This window comes from Dioscorea cayenensis, chromosome 2 (genome assembly GCF_009730915.1).
Source record: "Dioscorea cayenensis subsp. rotundata cultivar TDr96_F1 chromosome 2, TDr96_F1_v2_PseudoChromosome.rev07_lg8_w22 25.fasta, whole genome shotgun sequence".
In the NCBI taxonomy this organism is placed as follows: Eukaryota; Viridiplantae; Streptophyta; class Magnoliopsida; order Dioscoreales; family Dioscoreaceae; genus Dioscorea; species Dioscorea cayenensis.
The window spans coordinates 13,337,582-13,356,963 of NC_052472.1; positions in this window are offsets into that span (position 1 = coordinate 13,337,582).

Genomic DNA, 19,382 nt, shown 5'->3' on the forward strand with positions numbered 1-19,382 from the left:
GATGAAGTTTTTGGATCAAACAAATGTGAAAACACAAGTTGTGCTCAAAGACATGTGAGTGTGTGCCAACATCCATCGTGCTTTAGCAAACATACAAATTTGGAGGGGCACAAAGGCAGTCACACTCATGTATTCCGACTTATGCAATACTAGCAAGATCTTCGTCAATGTGGTTTAGTTGAAAGACACGACGTGATCTACCGCATGGATATATGTCCCATTCATGTGGCCTCGATGAAAAGGTCCACTGTAGCAAAATCATTGTTCATAGCTCGCAAGAAACTGATTTTTGGAAACTAACACGGCCGTATGGAAATTCCACACACTCGTGTGGATGGCTGATTCCAACCCCTATAAATACCACAATTTGAGACGTTTTGAAGGATCTTTTCCCTATCTTTTCCCCACCTTTGGATGAGTTCACTGCTAGGGTTTGGAGATGCTTTGGCTAGGTCTTTGGAGCAGTTCTATGGCCTTTGACATCATGTTCCTTTGGAAGAGAGTTATTAGGGGAGCTTTTCATCGGTATCGATTTGGCGAGATGTGCCCTAGGCTTGACAAGGGAACCCTTGGAGGTGACGAGGCGACTCCACAAGAACATCGATATGGACTACAAGGGGTTTTTATCTATGGATTGCATGTTTTTACGTTCGATTTCATTGTTGATTATATATTGCTCTATGGAGAGCTAAACTCCTAGTGGGTGCTTGGACTTGTAAACCCTAAGATGATTTTATTTCATTGACTTTCATTATGCTTCTTTAATTGATGTTTTTAATTGAGTTCTATCCTTGAATGCTTGTTGAATTGATTTTCCCTTAGAGTGATACTAGGATTGAGAATCTATCTTAGAAATCCTTGTGAACGAGTGACACTTCATTAGGATTAGACAAAGAAAGGTTGTAGAGGGTCGAGAGGGTGAGTCGAGAGGTAGAGGAACATCTACTTCCTCTTCTGGTGTGATTTATCCTACCTCCACATTCCAAGAGTTCTTTGTGGTCATGATAGAGTGAAGTGCTAAGAGACAAACTCCACTGGGGCCTAGTTGCACGAGCAATAGAGTGAAATGTTGAAATAATCCTTTAGTGCTGGGGCTTAATTGTGACTAAGGGTCTTTCGCTGGACCAAAGGGTTAGATCTATATTAGGGAATATGTTTATCACTTGGAGTCCCTAGATCTTTAAGAAACCTTGCACAGTGTGAGGCATAGAGAGTATTCTTTCCGTCGAGGTATAGTGTAGGGTTAGTTATGGTTGACCTTAGGTTTAAGACCCTATGTTTTAGGATTTCCATGACTCTTTAAACATCAGTTGGGAGACATAATGATTCGTCTTGCACTTGAAACAATAATCCTATGGTGAGCAATATCCGGGTGCCCCATCTTTCTATCGATTGCTCTATCCTTATTTCTATTACGTCTCTCTCTCATGTTCTCTATTTTCATTTGCATTGATATTGTTCACACAACTCCTCAACCATTTTTACTATAGTTAAATAGCAATACTTGTGTTTACAAGCACTATTCCCTTTGTGGATATGATTACCCACTCACCAGGGCACATTTATTACTTCGACAACCCGTGCACTAGCGGTACACACATGCAAGGGGTGTGTCACAACTTCAAAAATTTCATTGAAATCGAAAGGTAAAGCATGCACCAGATCCATAACAAAAGTATAATTACTTTCAAACCACAAATGAGATTAAAAATTCAAGTCCCTATCTAGTAAAATTATTGCCATGCATGTTAGTAATATGAGCAATGAGACTTTATATGCTTATGAATCTAGGAATTATTGTGGAAAAAATAGTAGTAAGATTACCATTGCAAAACAACAAGAGTCTGGCATTCTGAGCCAATTTCATATAGTTTTGATGCAATAAAGCATTCTACTATTGTAGAGGGACCTAAGCTACCTAGAATCAAAAGTCCAAGAATTCTCCCTAGGGCTAAACTCTTCGAAGGCTATGATCTTCCATTCAATATCCAAAATATCTTTTTTGAAAGAATGTTTACTAGAAATTCTCAAGGAAGTAAGATGAGCTCGCCTACGAGCCACAAAATGTGAAAAAGCATGCAGAGGAGTAGAAGTAGAACTAGACTTCCATGTTTTATTACCAATATGATGACAATCAGCATAATCAAACCAATAATTGACAAATCTACAACCTTACTCTTAGAAAGAGTGTGGTGATATGAAACTAAACTAAGAGGAGCATGATCAAAAGTGATTTTTTGGAGATGAAAAATTAAATAAGAAGCAAAACAAGAGGTCTAGGGGATATAACCGAGGCAATGGTCAAGGTGAGTCCATCAATGAGCTAGGCCCACATAACCATTACACCATGTTAGATTGCCCCTTACTCCATATAGCCCAATATCCAAAAGTATATTTCAATTAATAAAATTTTAGAAAAGTTTTAGCTTTATGTGAATGATAATTAAAATATCCATCCCTATGCTTAGAGGTGGAACAGATAATATTGAAGTGCCCCATGGTAAGCTTGGGAAAGGGTAATATTAAACATACCCCTTAATTCTCATCAAAACTTCCTATGAGCCTTAACTTTCTACCCACTATAAATGATTGATAGGATTTAGGCTTTGGGATGATCCAATGAAATAACTAGGTATAGGATAACTCTTGAGATAGTAAGTGGAGTAACAGTGCCTAGAGAATGTTTCCAAAGAATAATAATGCCACCTAAGTAGCCAATCACTGAGATGGTTGGCCATTGCCAAAAGTTGAATTTTTGGCAAAATCTCCTAACTTAATCACTATTACCTCTCCTTCCCACTCAAGGAAATGTGATACGGTTTATGAATCTAAATTATTTCATGGATTCTATTGATCGTGTTTACACTAGAAGTACCCCTACAGTTTTAACATAAATATTTCAGCCTAGTCTTAGTTCAAAGAATATAGAGTAAAGTGAAAGAACACAAAGGGAGAGAAGATACCCAAACAAATGTTAAGGACAGGATTAAGCTAAGGTAGAGGTTCAAATCTCAAGATGGGCATGATCTACCAATCCTTTCTTGTGCGAACCTTTCCCGTGGTATTAGTTACATTGAATTAGAGCTTCCTTCTTCACTTTGCTTCGATGCTAAATTAAATTTATGGCATCATTAATGAGTGTACATTTATTCCTTATTTAATATCATTTTATACACTCATTAAGCATATAATAGAGTACTATTATGAAATTTTAAGCTAAACATGGTAAATATTGTCTCTTCAGGCTTCGGACAGTGCTTAAGTATGAGAGAGATCAAAAAGAAGCATTCTATAGCCAAAACAAGGAATATGGAGCTCTCTTGGCATCAACCATTAAAGAATAGGGGACTTATGGATAGGGCTTACGCTCGTAAGTCAAACCATAAGGGCCGCCCAAAAGAGCTTACAAGGAGCAACATACGGCCGTAATGATGGTCATAAGGGCAATCCAGAGAACTTTACGGTCTAACGCTTATGATTGTAAGCTAGACCGTAACACCAGACAAAAGACTTTATGGATAGGATTTACAGCCGTAAGTAATCCAGTAAGGCTCACAACCCATCATCTCCAGCTCCTTACGATTGTGTTTTTATGCCCATAAGAAGCCCATAAGTGGCTAGATATAAATATTCTTGAATAGGGTTTTAAAAGGGCTCTTTTGTTCTTTTGATGGCAAGGCTTGGGTGAAAGTAAGGAGGTGATTCTCCAGAGCTTTGAAGTTGAATCAAGAAGGATAAATAGCCCACCTACCATGGAGGATAAAGACTTTGAGTTGTCATGGAAATTCTTAGCGGCGTCTTTAGAAGGTTCTTATGAAGATTCGACGGCAATTTGATTGGCACAATTGAGAAGGGATTTTTTATGTTTTCATTTATTCTTATTGCACCTTGTGAATTGTATTGTTATTCTCCATTAATGGAGAACTATTTTTCAGATGCTTGGACATAGATGAACTCTAGGGTTTGATCTATTTTGATATTGATTGTGGATCTTTATTCGTTTATTGTTTTCTGATTGCAATCCGTATTATTTTAATTCAATCTTGTGTTTTCAATGTCTTGAATGGTATCAAGGTGAAAGCCCTACGTTCATGTATGATTTTCTTGTGTTACGAGTTTAAAGACCCACCTAGCATAGGCATCCCATTATTAGAAGGGAATTGTGAGTAAGCCTAGAAATTTGGGCACTTCAGAGTTGAGAGTTCTCCTCTCACAATCCTCCCGAGTGAATTAGCAAGTAATTCTATGCTCTTTGCAATCATAGGGAATGGATTTATGGAGAAATCACATTTTTATTTTGTATGGGATTAGGGGCAATCAGCTTTATAAGAAGGGTTGTCTACTTATTTAATTCTTGTTAATTTACATTAAGATTTCATAGAGTGCAACTCAATCGTGTGGTGTCTAAATTAGCACTATATTGGACTAGTTACTATTCACCATTGCAAGAAGGGATAGTATATTTTAGGATTTCTCTAGTTTAAATAGGATTGCTAAATAACAACATTTGCCTTGGACTTATGAAATCCTAGAGGGATTCAGTGGCCCTAGCATCCCATTTTCCCTTGTTTATTCAACGGATTCTATTTTTGTATTCTTGATTTTTTTTTCATCCTTTTATTCATGTTCACGGACCACAACTTTTGGTAGGCTAGTTTTTGGATTTAGGATTAGTACTAGTACTCTCTATTTTCCCTATGGATTGATACCCTGCTCTTAAGCATGCTATACTAGATGTGTAGCTCGTATACTTGTGTCTCCTATCAATCATCTGGTTCTTCACTTTCCTTTGAACACTCTTCCTCCTCGTTGGACTCTAGCATGTCAAGATCTCGAGTCTCAATCATCTTCCGGGAATGACAATATGACCTCAAAGACTCTATCTATAAGCATATCATGCTCTCTCATGTCAATAGGATCTCATAAGGAATGGGCAAAGAAGGTCATGAGGAGATGATGTAAGGATATGGAAAGGAGATCATGGGAAAATTTCCCAAACACCGTTTTAACCCTTTTTACTTTCTCAAAAGCACACATAATTCTGACATGATTCCGAAAAATCCAAGGCGAAATAGGATTGGATTGGATATGAAATGTGTATTTCCACTGAAACAAAGCGATCATGAGATGAAAACCAATCCCTTAGGTTGGTGAGTGACAGTAGGCAAAGGTGATGCGGGCTGCAATGTAGCAGTCATATCATCCTAGGACTTTTGAAAAGTGAGTGGAGGGTTAAGGGAAAAGGAAATGTAGGTGCCACCACACCCTCTGCAAGCACATCATCCACGTATCCTATTTTGGATCAACATAGGGGCCATGTGTCTTTGTTCTGGGCCTTGCACAAGTTTGGGCATAGGGCCAGTTTCTATCTTGCTACTACTAGCATTTTATGAGCATTACATTGATTTTTAAAGAATTTGCAATTTCCATAGTTCCATCACTCAATATCTTTTGCACTTCATTAGCCGTTGTTAGTATCCCTAGGATTTCTTGATTTTGATATTTCTTCTCTTGATTTTGATTTGACTCAACTATATACTTTGTTCATATCTTTTCCTATATTGTCCATGTTTATTACAAGCCTAAACTAGAAATAAATCTTCATGCGTCCAGATATCTTCATTCATGATCATGTCAATGACCCCTTTAAAACTTCAATTTTTATTTTAATGAACCACTAAATAAAGTCATAATCTTAGTTAGTTTATTTGCATATAATAGATTAACTATACAGCATATGTAAGTATAATTGACACATCTCTTATGTGCATGTGTGCATGAGTGTCGAATTTAATAAAGTACCCAATGAGTAGGGTAGTTGAATCCACATGGAACGGAAGTAATAGTAGTAACTATTTCTAAGTTATCTAGTTTGGAATCATGAATATGGTGAAATAAACTCAATCACAAGAATGTGAGTATCACAAGCAAGCAAGGAAGAGTAGAAACGAGGGAAGTCTCAATGAATAAAGATGAAGTACCTGGGCAATGCTCCTCCTAGTATCTATCATTATGCACAAGATTTAGCTAAGTGTTTTTAAACTGAGTCAATCAAGTCGAAGAAATCTTAGAATAATCGGTCCCTGCCTCCAACCACCGATACTAGTCCCCTACTAGGTCCCGGTGGATGAAATCACTCAATCTCAACACCTTACACCACATATGACCATAATAGACTCTAGGGATCCTAAGAGTACATCCGATTCCTAAGGATAGACCTAATCCTATTTATAGGTGAAAGATTCCCTAACCCCATACAAGGTTCCTGAGGAGAAATCTCTCAATCTCACGCCTCACACCAAACTTTGGCTGCATAAAGCCTAGGGAATATGGAGATAGAATGAACTAATCGGAGGGGAAAGGGGGCACTCTATTATCTCATGACTCACCCTCTCAGCCCTCTTCAATCTTAAAGTTCTAACCCTAATGGGGACCTCTCTCTCACACCAATCAACCATAAGTTCATACCAATCAATCATAAAGATCAACAAGGCAACAAAATAATAAGAAAACAAGATTGAAACTCAACTAAACTCGGATTTAATAAAAAACACAAAGTAAATCAATAGAAGAATAAGATCATAGGGTTCATAATAAGTGCTTGTAGATAAGTAATATGAAACATTCTTTGCTTACATTGAGCATCACTTTTATCAGATTTTATCGCTTATTTGTGTGAATTTGTGTTCTTTTATGCGTTTAGGGTTATGGAGACAAGTTTGAAAGAAAGAAAGCACAAGTAGATCATGAACGCAACTGTTGATAAAGTTCTTGGATTGAGTAAACATGAAGACACAATTTGTGCTCAAAGAAATATGGGTGTGTGCCAACCTCTATTGTGCTCAAGTAAATACATAAAATGGAAGGGCACAAAGGCAGTCATACTTATATGTTCCGACTTGTGCAACATTGTCAAGAGCTTCAACAATGTGGTTTCATTGAAAACGTGATGCAATCTACAGTAGGGATGTGTGACCATTCATGTGGCCTCGATAAAAAATGGATTCGGGAGCAATCCGGTGAAGTACTGTAGAAGTTTATAGTAGTAAAACATTATAGCAAAATCACTGTAGCAATTACTATTCACGATGCGCAGGAAATGAAGACCTGAAAATTCACACGGTCGTGTGGAAATTCTACACGCCTGTGTGGATGTCCCGATTCTAGCCCTATAAATATTGCTTTGAGAGTTCTATTTGGGGATCTTTTTCTATTTTTTGCCCATATTTGGAGGAGCTCATGGCTAGGGTTTGGAGAGGTATTTGCTTGGTTAGAGGAGCGGTTCTATGGCATTTTGACATCGAGTTCCCTTGGAGGAGAATTATTGGGGGAGCTTTCATCGGTATTGATTCAGCAAGGTGTGCCCTAGGTTTGACAAGGGAACCTTTGGAGAAGACGAGACAGCTCCTCAAGACCATCGATATGGAATACAAGGGTGTTTTATTTATGGATTGCATATATTTACTTTTGATTTCGTTGTTGATTGTGCATTGCTCCATGGAGAGCTAAACCCTAATGGGTGCTTAGACTTCTAAACCCTAGGATGATTTTGTTTCATTGACTCTTATTATGTTTCTTTAATTGATGCTTTAATTGAGTTCTATCCTTGAATGCTTGTTGACCTAATTTTTCCTTAGAGTGACTTTAGGGTTGAGGATCTTAGACTTCTAAACCCTAGGATGATTTTATTTCATGGACTCTTATTATGTTTCTTTAATTGATGCTTTAATTGAGTTCTATCCTTGAATGCTTATTGACCTGATTTTTCCTTAGAGTGACATTAGGGTTGATGATCTATCTTGGTAATCCTTGTAAATGAGTGACATTTCATTAGGGTTAGACAAAGCAAGGTTGGAGAGGCTCGAGAGGGTGAGTCGAGAGGTAGCGGAACATTCCCCTTTCTCTTCCGATGTGGTTTATCTTACCTCCACGTTTCAAGAGTTCTTTGTGGTTATGATAGAGTGAAGTGTTAAGAGACAAACTCCACTAGGGAGCTTAGTTGTGTAAGCAATAGAGTGGAGTGTTGAAGTAATCCTTAGTGCTCGGGTTTAATCATTACTAGGGGTCTCTCACCTATACTAAAAGGGTTAGATCTATATTAGGGAATAGGGTTTATCACTTGGAATCTCTAGAGCTTCAAGAAAACTTAAACAATGTGAGGCTTCGAGAGTATCCCTTTTCGCCGGGGAATAGTATAGGGTTAGTAACACTTGACCTTAGGTTTGGAACCGTGTGTCTATAGATTTCCATAACTCATTAAACATCAGTTAGGAGGAATAATGATTAGTATTGCACTTGAAGCAATAGTCGTAGGGTGAGCAATATCTGAGTACCCCATCTTTCTATCAATTACCTCTCTATATTCCTATTGAGCTTCCTTTTCCTTTCTTTACTTCTATTTCCACTGATATTGTTCACTCAAATGACAACTTGGTTTTCACTAGAGTTAGATAGCAATACTTGTGTTTTTTAGCACTATTCCTTATGGATACGACTACCCACTCACTGGGGTACTTTATTACTTCGACAACTCGTGCACTTGCGGCACACATACCCAAGGGGTGTGTCAGTTTACATGCCCAAATACCTACTAGGGTTTAGCCCTCCATGGGGAAAATTACAAGACAAATGATGCAATGTAAATCAATGAAAATTCATGGAATAAAACCACCTTGAATTCGTGATGATGGAATTGATGAGTCGCTCAACGTCTTGAATGATTCCTCGCCAAAGCTTGCCTGTTGATGGCTCCCTTGATGCTATGATGAAAAAAATATATATCAAAGCTGGTGAAGAACTCCACCCAAATTCTCTAAAAACCACCTCTCGAAACCCTAGCCACTTTGCCTCTCAAACTCTGTGAAAAAGTCCATCTAGAATAGGGCAAAATGACTATTTATAATAACCAGCTCATGCCTGTCACGTGCCTTGACCCGCACTGGTCAACTTCCACCCACCCGAGTAGCCTGCAGATTCCTTCACCCGCCCGAGTGGAATTCTGACCTGGTCAGGTGAATAGTATTTTACTACAGTGGTAGGCTACAAGGCTTATCGTCGTCTAATCTATCATTGGGAAGGTTCTCGAAGTCTTCACACAAGTAAAGACATGGAAATGTGGTTGCCTTTATTCCCTTCCAACTCACAATTTATCTTGAATCCTTGTTAAAAGTTGGCACACACCCCCATGTATATGAGCTTCACTTGTGTCTTAATACTTATATTACACAAAAAAAACTAAAATATGCTTGCGTAGCATATATTTGCTTCCCTTTCTTCTCTTAAGGCGACCACAACCTTATTTGTGCAAATGAACACTAAAGACAATTAATGAGACATAAAACATGATAAAAAAATGATGCTCAATGCATGTAAAACATACGTAGAAATATGTTCACTCAAGAACTTATCAATAATTGAGAAAAAGAAAAAAACAGGTTTTATGTACTTTTTTAAAGTTATGGTAAAATACATGTCTTTTTAAAATCAAACATATTGAACATACAAAAAAATGTAAAAAAATGGTTTTTTTTTAAATACAACTTACCTTCTTTTTAACCTTAAATTTGGCTTTGGCTAGAATCTAAAAAGATTTCTATAACCCTAAATTGGACTTTGTCTAGAATTCAAAAAAGCCTAGAAGTGTAGAGCAAGAATTAAGCAATAATTTAAAAAAATAGATAGAATAGAACTATGGAGGTAAGTTCTTCTAGCCCTATTAAAAGAAAAGAAAATATAAGCGCATGAATCGTTAATTAATAGGTTTATCTGTTTTCAACATTTTTTTTTTTTTGGAGTTTTGAGCTAAAGAAAACACATATGAAAATATTGTACTTGTATATGTGATGTAGGATACTTCTATTTCTGGGAATGTTTCTCATCTTGGTTCTTTTTTATCTTAAAGGTTATAATGGTTCAGAGATATTACTTGTATTGTAAAAGTTCTACCTTTATTAAAATTTAGCCAAAGTTATAAAACTTTAGCTTCAAACACAGGATGAGCATTTTCAGGACCATAATTAACTAAAAAATGGCTTAGCAAGTTATTAAAACCATTAGGAGATTTAATCTATAAAGCTTGGAGACACTAAGGTAATGAGAATGTCACAGTAATAGGACTAGCCATCTTATTTACCTTTAACTATCTAAAAGAAAAATGTTTTAAAAATAAGGCAAATTGACAAATGGCAAGTTGAAGTTATTGTAATAAAATATATATTCCAACACTACATAGAGAAACAAAACCTAGGAAAAGACTAAAATGAAGCACATATTATAAAAAAGGAAGACCTTGGGAAATTCATGTAAAGAAATTTGAAAATTTATAAACCACCGGTAAAATGTAAGTATTTTATATGTGTAGAAATAGGACATTATCCATGACATTGTACTAAAGACATAGTTAAAAAAGAAAGGCTAAATATATATCAATAGTTAGAATTACCAGAAGAAGTAGACATAGTAAGTGTAGCAAGTAGTGACACTACGAGAGATAGTGACATATGTAGCATATTTGGAGAAGAAAAATAATTTTATTGAAAAAGAGTAATCTTTTAGTTGGAAAAATTTGATGGACCTCTCAGTTTGAAACATCCACATAAACTAGAGTGGCTAGATGAAAATGATAGTCAAAAAAGGGAGGAAATATTAGATGCAAATAATAATGTTTATGATGATCTTTTCGTGGTTATATAGATGCTTATTATATCATATTATGAACTTAATTGCTCAATATTATCTTTAGTTTTTGTTTTTGAGTTTTTATTCCTACTATATACATTGGTCTTCTAAGTGATTTAATTTTATTGGATGCTCATATTTTAACATGTCAATATGATTTATTTGTAACATGTGCTATATTTTTGTTTATATTATAGACGCACTTTTCATGATGTATGTTTTAATATAAAACATAAAAAGAAAAACTCATATAAATAGCCACCCGTGTTATAAACTGTTTGCGTTTTATTTGCTGTAGTTTTATTCCAAATTTTCAATTGAAACACGTATAACCATAATTTTGCTGTACCACACTAAACTAACAAAGGCCATAACATCTTTCCAATTCTAAGGTAATGAACTAATGAGGTTTTGAATTCCATCATCAAATTTAACCTTTAAAAAATTTAATTGATCTTTATCTCCTGAAGTTATCAGAATAAAAAATTCAGTTGATCCTAGTCTTCTGGGGTTATTAAAATTATTCCAAGATATTGACTACAATTGAAGAGGTTTTATTAAATTTATTATGAGTGTTATTTAAAATTTCTGTTTTTAGATTTCTTCAAATTGAACTACTTCTTAATCAAGTGCACCTTCTTTGCCACATCCTGGATAAGGTTAGCCTAATCACAGTAATTGCTTTGCTATCTAACAAATCCTATTCTGCTTGCTTCATCTTTCTCGATTTCTCAATCATCCATAAGTAAACATTTTTTTAACTCAGAAACCCTCCATGTTTTCTTTCAGAAGACCAAAATTTGTGCCATCAAATTTCTCCTTCTTTAAAGCATCTTTTGCTGAATCTATTTACTCTCACTCAAGCCATGAGCAAAATCCTTCGAATCTAAATTCATCAGCCTAACTCTGATACAAATCGTCAAAACGAATATGAGGCATGCAATCCCTAACTCTTTGCAGATCTTGAACTTAATGAAATTAAAGACAAGAAAATATATGTGAGGATGCATATGTGGAGGATAATTAGATTTGGTCCTATGGTTGATACAAATCGTTAGAATTTTAACTATATTATATCAAATATATGATGCATTATCTCAAATGCTAGTTATATTTTATGGTTGGATGCATATAGGTTCCTATACATGGACAGATGTATGCTTAAAGGAATATGATCCTACAACCCTAAAAAGTTTCGTTAAAAACCTTCTTAAAGCCAATTAAGGTTTAATATAACATGAGCTATAATTAACAAATAATAACATTGGACCCTTTTTTTTTAAAATCATTTATGTAGGTTAAATAGCTTGAATGATAGCCTACATATGCTACAAACACAAAGCCAACTTTCTCACTAGAAGTTGCCTAAACGCTAGCTAGTGACCTATGTTCTCATTATTTTCCAATAAAATAACATCAAAATTGCAACACATCTATGGTGACTTCAGTCTTTAATTTTGACACCTACCAACTTGCACATCATAAACCCTAAATGCACCACAATTGATGTGAACTTATCTATCTAGTGCTTTAGGAAAAGTAAGAACAACAACGCTCCACCCTAACCTTTCCACTAGCTGTTTAGATAGCTATTTAGGAACTAGGACTAGCACTGTGGGGATAACATTATTAGCTCCTAGCTTTATCAGTCTAATTTTCCTAAACCACCCTTCATGCATCCTCAACTAACAAAAAGAAAAGACTTATTTAGATACCTACACCACTCACTCTTAGATCATTATTATCATTAGTGTTCATTGCCTACTAAACTCTGTCTGTCCTCCACCACCACTTGTTTGTGAACCTTATCAATGTAAATTTTTTTTAAACTGTGACTAATTTTTACTTTAAGAATCTAATAATTAATTCATTAGAAATATATTAAATTTATAAAAAATGATTAATTTTGATAAATGCATTAGCATAACCATGTTTCAATATTGTTAAAATATTTATTTTGAATATTAATAATTAAAAAAAAAATTTAGTTAAGTTCCCATTTAAACCCAAGTTAAATAACTACCCTTTTCCCAATCCAATCAAACACTCTATGTGTTCATCCATCATTTATGATTAAGGCTGTTAATGTTTGACTCAATGACAACTTGACCTTAACTAGACTGGGCCTAAATGGTTGTTTGTGTCCTAATGATAGATGAAACATCCATATATAATCATATCATTTTTAGTAATTCTAATGGGATAGCTAGTGATATACTGTTTAGAATTATAATAATTGTTTATAATATGAAAAAATGGGAAATATTAACTCGCAAAATATTTAAATATTTTGTTAACATTTATTTTCCACTTACTAAATTATAGGTCTTTCACAAATACAACCCTTTACAAAAACCAAATATTCCATCCATACTCAGAAATTTTCTTCCTTTTCACACACACACACACACACACATATATATTTTTGAAAACTTGAGAATTTTGCTTTATTTCTTTGAGATTTATCCACAAATTGATGTATTGACTAAATAAATTAATTTTTTAAAAAGAACTTAATCTTTAAATTTTGTTTTTTCAAAGTGTCTATATTCCGTTTATTAATAAAATGTTATAAATAAATATATTTTTAAAATATAAATTTATTTTATAAGTAGTTAAAATTTAAAATGGAAAAATAAAACATTAATTAGGATATAAGCATAAGTTTTATGATAATTATAAATGAAATGTTAAATGTACATAGATGTATATATCACCCTTTTTATTATTCCATTATCAAATGATAACAAGTAGTTAATCATATATATATATATATATATATATATATATATAATCTCAATTTTTTTTAATTGTGTGATTTTTGCCGTAAAGGTTTATACAAGTAAATTAAAATCTTATGCAATTTTAAATCCATTACCAAATATTCCACTACTAAATGTGTTCAAGGGTTAGGTGTATTGGATTTGGCATTTGACTTGTTTATTAAAATTCTCAATTCAGGTCAAATTGATTATGATGTTAATATTTGATCCTTAGGGCTATTTGATTCAGCAGTTGTGATATATTACCACGGTGATAAGATTACTGTGCTAATAAGGCCGGGAATACCATATGCCCAGGAATGTTGTGGGAATGTGGGATTACCATGTTTGATTGAGAACTTATATTACTGACAATCTTTCATTACCATATTTAGTTAGTCATGGTAATCACCTCAGCAATATTTCAAAATTTTCCCAAATAACCCTGCATATAAATTTTTTTAAATTTTTATTTAAAATATTTAGATTAATAAATAATTAAATTATAATATCAAAAAGTATATTTTTGCACATTTTTTTAAATAGATTTATATTTAAAATTTTGAGCAAATTTAATCTAATTTCAAGAAATCTTTTGGCTTGGTTGCTAGTCCCTCTCTAATTAATTTCATAAAGAAAAACATATCGAAGCCATTAGAGAATATAGAGAATCATAATATATTGATTAAGGACAAAATTAATCTAAAGAATCATGCATTTGCAAAATAATATTATGACAATTGAATATGTATTCCACATATTGAATGCATGTCACAAATGAAAAATCTGAAAAAATTCTAGAAAAAGAATACATATTCTAAAAAGTCAATTTTCACTCAACATAAAGCATGTAAAATGTTGAAGCAACCAAGATAAAATTCAGTCATAGCGTACTAGTTGCACAACACAAAGCATATAAAATATTTATACAAAACAAAAAAAATACATAACAAGCAGTCCATATATATAATAGCACACACATTACTTGTTTCACTCAACATACATCACACAATTTAAATAGTCACAAAAAAACACCAAGTTTGAATTCTATTGGCAACCCCCTAAAACCCAAGCAATATACTCCTTCTTACACTCATCAAGAAGTGAGAAGAAATATGACACCTTACTAGTGTCATATACAATTAACCCACAAGCTCTGATCCTTTCCCATTAGGACAAGCTTTTAATCTTCTATAGCTCAGTATAAAATTTCTTTGCCTTTGTCTCATCAGCTAGAAATTGGAAACAACTAGCAACTCTTAAAATGTGCTCCCAAGAACTATCAATCTAGGTTCCAATAGAGCTAACGGTGCTTGAGAACATATCATTGTCAACATCTTGACCCAATGAGCATTTACGCCTAACTTTCTTTGGAGGTGCATCATGTAATGGGCCTGGTTGTGAAGTGGCAGTGGCATTAGTTGGGCTTAGAGCAGGATATTTTCTTCCCCATCTAAGAACATAAGATGAACATTTAGTAATATATGAAATATTCATTGTGAAAAAAATAGAAAACAATTGTAAAGCATAATGACCATTATAAGTAAGCAAGCTATTTAAGAATCTTAATTAGAAAGTATAAAAGTTCAAACTTTTTACAATATTTATAACAGAACATAAATGAACATTCACAAGCAATTGGAAAGAATAATGAATACTATGGTGATGGCTTTTCCAGTCCTATGAATACATTCATAAGTAATAAGCATGAAATCATTTTCTTTTCTTTTCTTTTTTCTTTTTTTTTGGGTGCAAAGTTTTAGAAATTGATTACAATAAAAATGTTATTTTGTTTGTTATTAGAAATCCAAAGAAATTTTGTGAATAAAGATGAATGACTTGCAAACTTTGAGCCATATTTGTCTCAAAACTTAATGTCCACTATTCTATACTTGTCTTTCACTAAAAAGATAATAGATTAAAAAAAATCAGTAGAATTTGAGGAACCAACCACACTCTATCAGGGATGTAAGGATTTGTATAGAAATCAATGATGATCAAAATAACAATAGTTAATCATCTTTAGCATTAGAAGATAGATTAAAAACTAAATTTTTACGAAAAAATAATCAAAACAACAACAAAAGCAATATTAGAAAATACCAGCCCTTCCGTCAATGATAAGCATACACTATAATTATAAGAAAAGGAATAACTATTGACAAATTATACATAGAATGTTAGATAGTTATAAATTCCTATCCCATGATTCCATCTCTAAACCCTTAAATTACCAAGAAATCATATCTAAATTATAAAAAACAACATGAAAAATCAGAGAATCATATGTTAAAATTGATGCCTTAGTGAAAAACTTGAATCAAGCATTACCTTAGAGGGAATCCTTAGAGAGTTTTCAAAGGGACTGGTTCATAAGAATTGAAAAGAAATCTAAACATTAATGATAATATGGAAAAAAGCCAAAAAAATTTAATATGGCTGGGTTGAATGATGCTTTAAAGAAATCCAAACAAATTGGAATCATATGTTTGGTAGGATAAGTACAAATATATAATCCCAGCATGATAAATGAAAGACAATAGAAATAAAGAGGATAAATACAAACATCATCTCATACTTGAATTGATGAGGTTTCTAGGTGACATGGTTGACGGCAAAAATCTTGATGGCGGTATGGCGGCTGGTTAATAGCAATAGATTTCAGAGGCACCTCAGTCACGATGGAGATGGCTTTAGATGGAGGTGTAGGTGTTGGACAAAATTATTGAAAGAGAGAAAAGTGTACGGTTTTGATTTGAAGTATAAGATGGAATTAGGTTAAATGAGTGGGGGCACAGTTGAAAAAAAAATATAGATTACCACCAACCTGGTAATCTGGATGGACACCTATTTTGGTGGTAATCTCACATTGCTGTTAACATTACCAATGCTACGATAACAAACATAGTAATATGTTTAGATTACTGATAGATTCCCGGTAATGTTTTCACATTACCTAGAACCAAACAACCCCCTAAGGAAAATCTCAAAATTCCTAACTTATATCCTGTTAATCATCAACCATAAGGGAAAACTCAAAAACATCAAGTGATATTAGCCAACATGGGAATTTGCTTCTTTTACATTTTCAACTTGAAAGAGATATGGCTTCATGATAAGTGTTTGTGTACTAAGAATACGAAGTATTCTTTTCTTACGATGAGCATTATTTTTATCAGATTTTATTGCTAATGCATGTGTTTTTGTGTTATTTTGCGCATATAGGGTTGTGGAGCCAAATAGAGAAGAAAGAAGCCAAAGTAGATTTCGAATGTATTATGTTGATGGAATCTTAAAGTGAACATACGAGAAGACACAAGTTGTGATTGAAGATATTTGAATGTGTACCAACCTCCATGCTCTCAAGCAATTACATGGTTTGGAGCGGCACAAAGGCATAGACGTGTGCCCGTTTATGTTGCCTCGATGAAAAGTGTGGATTTGGCAGCATTTTGGCAGAGTACTGTAGAGGATACTGCAGAAAAGCATTGTAGCAGTTATTGTTCACAGCGATGCAGAAAATCAGATTTCCAGAAATCCACATGGGTGTGTGAAAATTCCACACTCCGGTGTAGATGCCCGATTCCAGCATTTTATAAAGCCGCGACTTGTACTGATTTAGGGAACGATCTTTCATCCTTCTCTCCATCTTTTCTCTAACTTTTTGGAGGCCGGCGCCTAGGGTTTAGAGGGGCTTTGGCAAGGGTTTTGGAGTGGTTCTACGGCTTTGACATCGTGTTGCTCTTGGAAGATAGTTATTGGGGGAGCTTTAGTCGGTACCGATCGGTAAAGTGTGCCCTAAGCTTGACAAGGGGACCTTTGGAAAGGACGAGGCTACTCCATAAGACCATCGACATGAATACCGAGGGGGTTTTCTTATGGATTACATGTTTTTACTTTCAATTTCATTATTAATTGTACCTTGTTCCATGGACAAGTAAAACCCCTAGTGGGTACTTGGACTTGTAAATCCTAGGATGTTATTGTTTCATTGACCTTTTATTATGTTTTCCTTAATTAATGCCTTTAATTGAGTTCCAATCTTGAATGCTTGTTGAATGATTTCTCTCTTAGAGTGACACTAGGGTTGAGAGTCCATCTTGGTAGCTTTTGTGGATGAGTGACACACCATGAGGGTTAGACATTGCTAGATTGGAGAGGGTTGAGAGGGTGATTTGAGAGGTAGCGGAGCGTCTCCTTTCCCATCCGGTATGATTTATCCTACCTCCATGTTCCTAGAGTTCTTTGAGATCACAATAGAGTGAAGTGCTAAGAGAGAAACTCCGCTGGGGCTTAGTTGCCCGAGCAATAGAGTGAACCATTGAAGTAATCCTTAGTATCTGGGGCTTAATTATGACTATGGGTCTTTCACTTGGACCAAAGGGTTAGATCTACATATAGGAATAGGGTTTATCACTTGGAATCTCTAGAGCTTCTTGCAACTGTACACACTTGTGAGGTATTGAGACTGTGCGATTTCTCCGCCTGGGCATAGTGTAGAGTTAGTCAAAGTTGACCTTAGGTTTGGGACCATGTATTTTAGGATTTTCATGATTCATTAAGCATCAGTTAGGAGATATAATAGTTGGTCTTGCACTTGAATCAATAATCCTAGGGGGAACAATGTTCGAGTGCCCCGCTTTATATCGATTGCCTTTCCTCTCATGTTATCGTGCCTCTCTTTCTTATTTTCTCAAATTGGGATTCTTCTCCCTCCATTTGATCCTCTAAAATATATTGTCCTTTTTCCCCCACTTTCTCATTGTTCTCGCACACTTCCTTGTCATTTCCAAAAGGAACTTCCTCAACAAGTTGCTCAGTTTGGTTCTCTAAGTCATGAATGGAGTCTTGTTGATTTTGTTGCAAAATCTGAAAAGCTTTGGTTCTGGCTTTAGCGTATAGGATAAATTTATCCAAAGCATCCTCCAAAATTCAAAATTTTCTCTTTTGAGATTGTTCCTCTAATGGAGCCCCATATCTCTGAACAAATCTTGCCAATCGATCTTCTAGGCTAGGCTCATGTTCTTGTGGTGGAATGTACTCTTCAAATCCAAATTGTGAATTTTGTGATTGTTGTCCAAATACATTCCATGAGATGTTGGGGTAGCTCCTATGAGTTGGATGATATGTGTTAGACAGTAGGGATAACTTTGTTGTTGTGTAGAGACAAATTCATCAATCTTTGTATTGAGAGCTTTAATTTGAATGGATAAAGCTATAATTGGATCAACCATCCTTCAAGTTCTTTGTAAAAGAGAGTATAAAATGAAGTAAAATGAAACAAAATAAAATTAATGGCTAAAATAATGGAAAAGAAGTGTTCCTAATATCGCTATTCTTCCTCGGCAATAGCGCCAAAAACTTGATAGGAACGCAAGTGTACGTGCCGATCAGATAATAATGGTGTGCGTGAATGCCGAGTGTCAGTCCATAGGGAAGAGAGTTAATACTAGTAATACCCTAATTCTAAAAAATAGCCTAAATGCTCGAATGATCTATGTGCAAACAAAAGAGAATACAAGGCAAGAAATACGGAAGTAAACAGGAGCAAATCAAGGAAATAAATGATGTTCAGGCAAAGGCATCCTTCTAGGGTTATGAAGTACAGGATAAAGGTTGTCTAAATATGCAATCCTATTTGAATAGAAAGGTTTTCAGAATTATAGTAAATCCCAATTTTTAAGGTGAAGAGTAGCTGAATAAGTGTAGAGCTGATACAGACATCCACACAATTGCATTAACACTTTATGAAACCTTACTGTGAGCTAATGACAATCTCTTAAGTAGATAATCTCCCGCGTAGAGAGATTACCTCTAATCAGATTACAGAGTAGAGGTGCGATTTCTCCTAAAATCTACTCCACATGATTGCAAAGAGCATGGAGATTATCACTAACTCACTTGGGAGGATTGAGGGAGACAAGGTCTCCAAAGTACCCTAAC